We start from the raw sequence: 9,574 nt of genomic DNA on the forward strand, positions 1-9,574 counted from the left end.
ATGCGTCATGAGCTCGCCCCCCAAAAAGGGTGGTGCTGTTACACATTTTCGCTTCGTGCTATAGTAATTCTTAATTATTTTCAAAACCATAGAGGCTATTCCAACAAATTTAGTATCATTTTAAAGCTGAATTATTAATGCAATAGCCTGGAAAGTTTCATTGCTGTAGACTTTTTAGAACTTGAGTTATAGCTCTCAAAAGTCAGGACACCAGAGGTGATGAGGGGTGGTGCCGGAAGCGGCGCTGCCGGAAGCGGCGCTCCCGGAAGCGGCGCCGCCTGTACAAAGTCAATGGGAAAACGCAATTTTTGGTGTAATTTTGGGGAAAGCATCAATATTTTTGTCAAAACTTGGCCTAAACCTACAAACTTGGTATCAAATTGAAGCTAACATACTCTACTTTACTGTCTAATGATTGAAAAGTATGTTTTTCCATGTCATAGACCTGTGTGATTAGGTTGAAACATAAAAATCTGATAAATTTGCAATGTCTTAATTTTGACATTTTTTCCAGATTGACACATATTTGAATGACAGTTATTGTTAGCACTAAACTTGCATCAATTACAAAAAAAAACACTCAGTATTAAGGCAAATCATCCAAATTATTAACTGACAAAGGTCAATGACCTTCAAACATCCAGAAAATGTGTTATGAATTTTAGAAAGTTTAGCATTATTTTCTTAAAAGCACCAAGTTTGTACATCTTCACTGATGTCTTATTACACATTCATGTATACATATTTCACTAAATACACACACTGACATTAAACAATAAGTGTCTGTGTGAAATGGTCAAATGGACATAACCTACCTCAAATGTTATCATACCAAAGGACTGCATACTATATTTTGGCTTTGAACTCATCAAAACCTGCCATGGCTTTAAACTATCAAACACAGACTATGTGGATATAATGCATGCAATTGCACTTTAGAAACTTCTTTCATGAAGCTGCAGTAGTCATATAAATTGATGTATGTTTGTACATACAGCATCTGCAAAGTTGTTTCAGTCTTTACTCCTGAACCTATAGACATTGTCTCTTGCATGTCATCATCACTTGGCAGATCATTGTAATAAGAGCCTCGGTATTAAGCAAATTGTGTAACTTACATTTCAATTGTTACTTTTTCTTTGAATTGTTTATGTACCTACATGTACCTTCAATTCATTTTAAAATGTTAATAACTTATAAATTCTGATACATCATACATGTACAAGTCAAAGAAAACCCAACAAATGTTGGTATTGCAAGCATTATAACACCTGATATATAGTATATGATTCCTGAAACGCATGATTTTTTTGGGCTAAAGTCGGGGTCAATTTTCAGATCATTAATTGAACATGAACCCTACACAATTATATATGGTTAGAAAGGTCTGAATGTGTTCTGTCATAATATAGCATTATTTTTGTCATAGGGGTACTACACAAAATTTTATGACAAAAACCATGAGATTAAAAAAAATATCAGAATTTCCCTATTCAAGTCCATTTAAAACTATTGCCTTACACCTAATGCTATTTTTGAGTGCAGATTTGGATTCCTTGTGCAATTTCCTTTCAGAAAATGTATACTTTTGCTATCATAGGGTGTATACTTTGTCAGATAAATGTTTTTAAAGTTGAAAGTGCGTCGCGAAAGCAAAAATCACCATGTAACGCAAAAGGGGGCGACCTCATGACGCATGACCATATATATGACTTATGAGACACAGTCACGTACCTCAACAATAAATTAATGCGAGCGCGAAGCGCAAGCTGATTTTTTTACTATGCTGGCAGGAAAAGCGTGCCTGTTTAGAACTGTTTGTAGTAACTCATGATGAGGATACATCACTACACAGATAGTACGAGTGCCGAGAGTGAGCTAAAAAAAAAATTATATTCTGACCTGAAAGCTTGATATTCTAAGCATTTTTGGTACCAATGATTAAAATTGGTATCTAAAAGAATAGATGCGAGCGCGCAGCGCGAGCTGAAAATTTTTATTTTTCGATCTGAAAAAAATGACAGTTTACTGGACGTTTTTGATAAAGAACAAGATATATATCCAAGAAAAGATGATTGAAAATCGAAGCAGGTCTTTTGAGGCTTTAAAGTGAAAACAGGACATTTGCATTCACCTATTTTATCATGAAAAGTAAAGGTTTTTGTTACATAAATGATGCGAGCGCGAAGCGCGAGCTGAAAATTTTTATATTTCAATCAGAAAAGCGGGAATTTTTAGCACGATTTTAAATAAAGAACGAGTTGTTTATCTCATTCTCGCTTGCTGAATATTACAATCTTTTTTTTTTGCCATATCCGGAATTATTGGGGGGGGGGGCAAAATGATGTTTGCCCCCCAATATTTTCATTGGTGGGGCGATCGCCCCCCCTGCCCCCCCAGGATCGACGCCTCTGATTAATAGGACCTCACTGCCTGAAGCACAAAATGTTGAATAATGGAATTCCACGTGTTCAGGGAGGAATGAAACTTCATTTCACATGACAATGTCGAGAAAATAAAAATATTTCATATTTCATATAATAAAATACAAAAGAAATGGTGAGTGAGTGATGTCATCAATTCTCTCATTTGGATGTAGCTGGCTCGTTCATACAACTATTTTGTTGAAAATAAGCGAAACTTTAAAATCAAAATGCCATAACTTTCTTATTTTACATCCGATTTTGATGAAATTTTCAGTGTTATGCTTGTTGAATTTTTCTCTATTTATTCAAATCAAGTTTTTGTTGGGGTGGACTTGTCCTTTAAGTATCAAACTGCGGATCTCCGATACAGCGGAAGAAGGATACAGAAGAAGATAACTCCAGCACAATGTACCGTCATGAGACATGACGGTGATGAACAACACTCAACAGTGTTCGAATTCGAGCCTGCGAGCGCGAGTTTCATAAAAAAAAGTCAATTACGCGTTACATAAGTTAACGTAAATCACATGATAAACTTTTTCATGTGATTGACATACTTTCAATATGTAGATATGTTTTGCGCCGACCTTTCGTAAAATTGTATGTAAAAAAATGCTTACCGATACGTTTCACCGATTCAGAAGTCACTGCTGGTGCTACACTACAGACAGTACTGGTTTCATCACTATACCCACATCTACCTGTACTGTGCGTACGTGCACCGACGGCCGCACCTTTAGCCGGCCGCGGCCGCAGCCCTTTTATTTCCGTCCCCAATTTCCGTGCTTCATACCACGGAAACACGCACGATCACCGGCTCTTCTCTTTGGCTCTCTGACTCATACATCAATATCATCACACACACGAAGATGTAATCATGCAAATTGTAGAGTAGGGTGTCTACCACTTGGGCACCCTTTGGCATTTTATTTTAATTGACGCCATATGCCACGCCCACTTTTTTACATACCTCTTGATATATGACTTTCATATTTTACGAAATAAACATGACATGTTTGGTATCAAGTTAATTAAAGCTAATGAACAATGAAATGCAAACCACTGGACAGTCATTAAATGTCATAAAGGTCAAATTGCATTACAAATGTAATTATATCCGGCGAAAAAGATGATTTTTGTTTGTTTCTTTGTAACAGTCACTTCTTTGCTTTAAAGTTTAGTCATCTCATAAGCCATAAGCGGCTACTGCAGGCGCGAAGCTCAAGCCATTTTTTTTTAAATAGAAACTTCCGGCATGTATCTTGTCCTGAAATAACATTCTGGGCAATGTTTGTGGTCCTGAACAAAGTCCGTATAATTATAAATGATCAAAAAGGAACCTGTTGAGGACCTTTTGTAGTTAGCCATAAAGCGATGCATGCATATTCAATAATCAAATAAAAAGAACGCGAAGCGCGAGCTGAGAATTTAAGACTTTCCAACCTGAAAAATATATTTTTTATCATGAAAATCAATAATGTGATCAAGAAGCGCGAGCTGAAAATATTTTGACATTCCTATAGCTGAAAAGGGGTCAATTTAAGCACTAATGCAAGCACTGTGTAGGAAAATCTTGAAGTGGATATTATGGATCGCTCTTAATAAATGATGTGAGCATGCGCGCAAGCTGATACTTTTATCATTTTATTTTGACCTATATGGGAACTGGACGTTCTAAAGACATTTTTTCACCATATGAAAATGATGACTAACTTCCAATTCCTCTTCCTTCCTAAGCGCTACATATATTCTAAAAAAAAAGACAATTTAATTATCAGGAATTCATGAAATTGTTTTTTTTGTATTTACTAATCTAATAAGCCTGATGACAGCTCGAAAATTTTCGATAATATTTCCTAAAAACTTGATATTTTAAGCACTTTTGAAATTATTAATAGGATGCAGGGGTTAATATAATTTTTAACAAATGAGAGTTTATATCGCGATGTCATGAAAACTGGATTTTAAAGGACAAGTCCACCCCAACACAAAGTTGATTTGAATAAAAAGAGAAAATTCCAACAAGCACGACACTGAAAATTTCATCAATATCGGATGCAAAATAAGAAAGTTATGACATCTTAAAGTTTCGCTTAATTTTCACAAAACAGTCATTTGCACATCCTGGTCGGTATATATGCAAATGAGTAGACCGATGGTGTCATCCACGCACTATTTCTTTTGTACTTTATTATATGGAAAATGAAATATTCTATTTTTCTCCTGATTACCAAGTGAAACAACGATTAATTCCTCTCTGTAAATGTGGAATCAACATTACTTAATACTATATGGTTCAGTCAAGTTGGTCCTTATTGTCAAATCTTTAAAAAGTGAAATATTGAATAATTCAAACAATAAGAAACAAAATAGTGAGTGAGGGACATCATCATCAGTTTCATTTGTATGTCACTGAGTTGTGCATCCCTGCTTAGTGAAAAATAGGAAACCTCAAAATGTCATAACATCTTATTTTACATCCGATTTTGATAGAGTTTTCAATGTTATGCCGGTTTGATTTTTCTCTATTTATTCAGACCAACATTTTTCTGGGGTGGACTTGACCTTGAAGTAGTTTGTTTTAGAATTGTCTTTTAAGTTTTATCATTAGGCCTATATAGAGGAAATTATTGAGGTATGTTATATTACTCGCCTATCAAAATGCGAGCGCGCAGCGCTGGCTGATAGGTTTTGACAATCATACCTGAAAATTAAGGGATATTTTGAGAACTCTATGGAATACAAGAGAATACACGACAAATCAAATAATGCGAGCGCGCAGCGCGAGCTGAAAATGTTGATATTGAGACAATGACGAGCACTTTTTGGAAATCTATTCATAAATCAAACAAAATAATTAACGCTTGATGTTTATGTTTATTAATTTGTTTCCTTTTGCTTTCATCATGTTCATAATGAAGAAAAATCCTTCAGTTATCAATTCCAGACAATTATGAACAATTTGAGTGTCGAATGAGTTAATAAAATTGGATGTGTACTGTTAAGGATTTGTGCCCCTATTGGCTCTCCTTAGTCTTAAACCACAACTTTAAACCAGGGTTTAATTTAAAGGACAAGTCCACCCCAACAAAAACTTGATTTGAATAAAAAGAGAAAAATTCAACAAGCATAACACTAAAAATTTCATCAAAATCGGATGTAAAATAAGAAAGTTATGACATTTCAAAGCTTCGCTTATTTTTAACAAAATAGTTATATGAACGAGCCAGTTACATCCAAATGATAGAGTCGATGATGTCACTCACTCACTATTTCTTTTGTTTTTTATTGATTAGAACCTCCTTGCCTGAAGCATAAAATGTTAAAATAATGGAATTCCACGTGGTCAGGGAGGAATGAAACTTCATTTCACATGACAATGACGAGAAAATCAAAATATTTCATACATCAAACAATAAAAAACAAAAGAAATAGTGAGTGAGTGACATCATCGACTCTCTCATTTGGATGTAACTGGCTCGTTCATAATTATGTTAAAAATAAGCGAAACTTTGAAATGTCATAACTTTCTTATTTTACATCCGATTTTGATGAAATCTTCAGCATTGTGCTTGTCTGATTTTTCTCTATTGATTCAAATCAACATTTTTCTGAGGTGGACTTAACCTTTAAATATGAGTTCAGAATACGGGCCTATGATATTTTATTATTTTTTTAAATCAAGGCTTCCTTTGGAAAAAAAAAAAATCAATTGAGACCGCGCGCGCCCATCTTGAGCGATCGTCACTGCAGGTGATTGCATGGGTGATGATGGACCGAAGGACCCCCCAAATCCAGTGGCAAAATTCCAAAATTCACGCTTATACTCAAACTGCGCGTTATGACGCAGTGATGGGCTGAAAAGGATCAGCGAAACAAAAAAGGTACATCACTGTGAGTGATGAATGATAGGGAATCACGTGACCGACTTCTGACCAATCCTATAACAAGATTCTTAAGTATGTGGAATATTTAAGATAAAATAAATGATTTGTATAAATGTAGTAAAACTTGCGAGCGCAACACGTATACATTTCCACATACTTTTGTAATCATTCGAGTTAGACTTAATCTGTGAGATATAGGCCCGTATTCTGATGTCGGGTTTAACTTAAACTCAGGTTTAAAGTTGTGGTTTAAGTATGGGAAGCCAATTGTCACATAAATCACTTACAGTAGAGATATCATACTTCATCTCATTTGGTTATCAAATCATTCATAATTGTCTAGGAAGTATAAATAGATGATTGCCTTCACCATCGATGAATCAGGAAAGAGCACAGTAAACATAAGAAACATACAAGTTAATACAAATTTCGATACTTTGTGCTTCCCATACTTAAACTACAGCTTTAAACCTGAGTATAAGTTAAACCCGACTTCTGAATATGGGCCGTAGTGTTCACTCTTAATAATTGTTCTCAAAGAAAAATTAATTTAATTTCTCCAAGAAAAAGAGGTACAAAGATCATCACATATACGTACATTGGAGCAATTTAACTTATGCTTCATCAATAAACAAGGATTGGAATTATTTCTTACACCCAGTGGTACATCTACGGGGGGGGGGGGGCTGTGGGGATTACCCCCCCCCCCGTTGGGATGCCAAGTAAAACATTTCTCGGTGCCAAAGTGACCTTCATTTTGTAGTGGTGAAACCTTTCATTTATTTTTTTTTTGCTTGTCAAATTTGTCGGTCAATCCCTTCCCCTTGGAAAAAGCTAGATTCAACTCTGACCATAATCTTCTTAAAAAAACAAAAACAAATTCTGTACCTGCAGTAAAGGAAAAAAATGGATTGTTTCAAGTTATTGGTTGTATTTCAAATTAATTATCTTCTGGTTGGGGTTCAGTAGTCGCCTCACTGTGTTTAGGGAGGTGATCCGGTCCCGGAGGAAGATTCTTGCTTTCCGTTGATGGTTGCTTCGCCGATGATCTGGGGAGAAAAAAAACATAATTGCGCCGAGTTCCGTTGAAGGTGGCGTATGATGTTATTTGCAAGTTTGATGATACCGCCTTCGTAAAGAGATGAACACCTCTCTCATCGGTCAGAAGTTTTAGCCGTGCGTTAAACACATCAATCTTTCTCCCTCGAGTATGCCCCCCATATCGTTAAATGCCCTCATATACATCTATAAAACGCATCAGGCCATTTGAACATGTAAATGAAAAATTCTCAAGTATTAAGGTGATTTTAATTCGCTCGGTCGCTACTCTCTCTCTCACATGTTCGTAACATTTTGTATGGGGGTGGAGACTAGCTGCTTGGTCAGTATAAGGCTACCCGTGGTAGGCCATTTTCATTATATTGAATAAACCAACGTCGAAGATTTCACAAGCCCCCCTGTTACACCCACAAATGTAATAATCGCCCAAAAATGTAATAACGCCCACAAATGTAATAACACTTTACCCACAAATGTAATAACGCCCACAAATGTAATAACACTTTACCCCGACAAATGTAATAATTTCAGGCACAAATGTAATAATGCACTTTACCCACAAATGTAATAACTTTTGATCGCCCACAAATGTAATAAGTTTGAAGGGATTTTTGGCGAATCCGTTCTCAGACCCGGTTAATTAAAAAATTATAATGCAATTCAAAAGTCTTTTTTCAGACCCGGTTAATTCAAATATTATAATATACGCCCAAAGTTTTTTTTCCAGACCCGGTTAATTCAAACATTATAATATACGCCCAAAGTCTTTTTTCCAGACTCGGTTAATTAAAAAATTATGATGCAAGTCCAATGTCTTTTTTCAGACCCGATCGTTACAAAAATTATAATGTAAGTCCAAAGTCTTTTTTTCAGACCCGGCTGTTTCAAAAATTATAATATGCGTCCAAAGTCTTTTTCCAGACCCGGTTAATTAAAAAATTATAATATGCGTCCAAAGTCTTTATTCCAGACCCGGTTAATTCAAAAATTAAAATGCAAGTCCAAAGTCTTTTTTTCAGACCCAGTTATTTCAAAAATTATAACATAAGTCCAAAGTCTTTCTTCCAGACCCGGTCGTTTCAAGAATTATGATATACATCCAAAGTCTTTTTTCCAAACCCAGTTAATAAAACATAGTACGAGTCCAAAGTCTTTTTCCAGACCCGGTTGTTAAAAAATTATAATATTTGTCCAAAGTCTTTTTTTCCAGACTCAGTTAATTCAAAAATTATAATGCAAGTCGGAAGTCTTTTTCAGACCCGGTTGTTTCAGAAATTGTAATATAAGTTCAAAGTCTTTTTCCAGAACCGCTTTTTTCAAAAATTATACGTCCAAAGTCTTTTTTCCAGACCCAGTTGATCAAAAAATTATAATATACGCCCAAAGTCTTTTTTCCAGACCCGGTTAATTCAAACATTATAATATACGCCCAAAGTCTTTTTTTCTAGACCCAGTTAATTAAAAAATTATAATGCAAGTCCAAAGTCTTTCTTCCAGACCCGGTCGTTTCAAGAATTATAATATGCATCCAAAGTCTTTTTTCCGACCCGGTTGTTTAAAAAATTATTATATAAGTTCAAACCAAGATACGATAATGATATTCTAGTGGAATAAAAATGAGAATCGAGCTTAGTCTTTTCTCCAGATCCAGTAAATTAAAACTGGTCGAAACGTAACAAAGACCCCAACTCTCTTATTAATGTTAAATATACTGAAAATATAGCGTAGTCTTTCATCCAGACCCAGATCTTTCAAATAACAAATGAATAATACTAATAATAAAGTAGTAATGATAAATAGAGCAAACAGAGATCCACGATCAGGGTGACCAGACGTCCCGTATTTTGCTCCTGTGTCCCGGCGTCCCGACAAACCCTTCCCGGGACGCCTATTTGTCCCGTATTTCAGAATATTGGACAAAATGTAGTTGATACATTTAAAAGTGACGAATTTTCATTAAATAACCGACAGCTGACGAAGCAGGAACAACAATGAAATCGATAAATGAACTGTAAACTTTTGCAAGTTCTGCGGTGATTTCTTGCTAGCCCAATACATTGCAAACGAACTGCCTCCTGCCTGTGTGTGGCAGGCTATACTAGCTAGGCATGTAGGATCGTAGACCATAAAGCTTCAGTCTCTGTATTTTGGTTGTTCCGCTGAACTGCGTTGGCTCCACTCACCATACATATGGGGATTACA

At 35.5% G+C, this 9,574-nt stretch overlaps 1 protein-coding gene across 1 annotated transcript in view; it reads right to left on the reverse strand.

Annotated features, from left to right (window-relative positions):
• LOC121426034 (cytidine monophosphate-N-acetylneuraminic acid hydroxylase-like) overlaps positions 1-3,151 on the reverse strand; it is a 51,163-nt gene extending 48,012 nt beyond the window's left edge. The window contains exon 1 of the mRNA XM_041622163.1: positions 3,047-3,151. The gene's annotated coding sequence lies outside the window, so the exon portion shown is untranslated. The remainder of the gene's footprint in view (positions 1-3,046) is intronic.
• Between the last annotated feature and the right edge of the window lie 6,423 nt (positions 3,152-9,574).

The sequence above is a fragment of the Lytechinus variegatus genome, chromosome 13 (assembly GCF_018143015.1).
Source record: "Lytechinus variegatus isolate NC3 chromosome 13, Lvar_3.0, whole genome shotgun sequence".
Taxonomy (NCBI): domain Eukaryota; kingdom Metazoa; phylum Echinodermata; class Echinoidea; order Temnopleuroida; family Toxopneustidae; genus Lytechinus; species Lytechinus variegatus.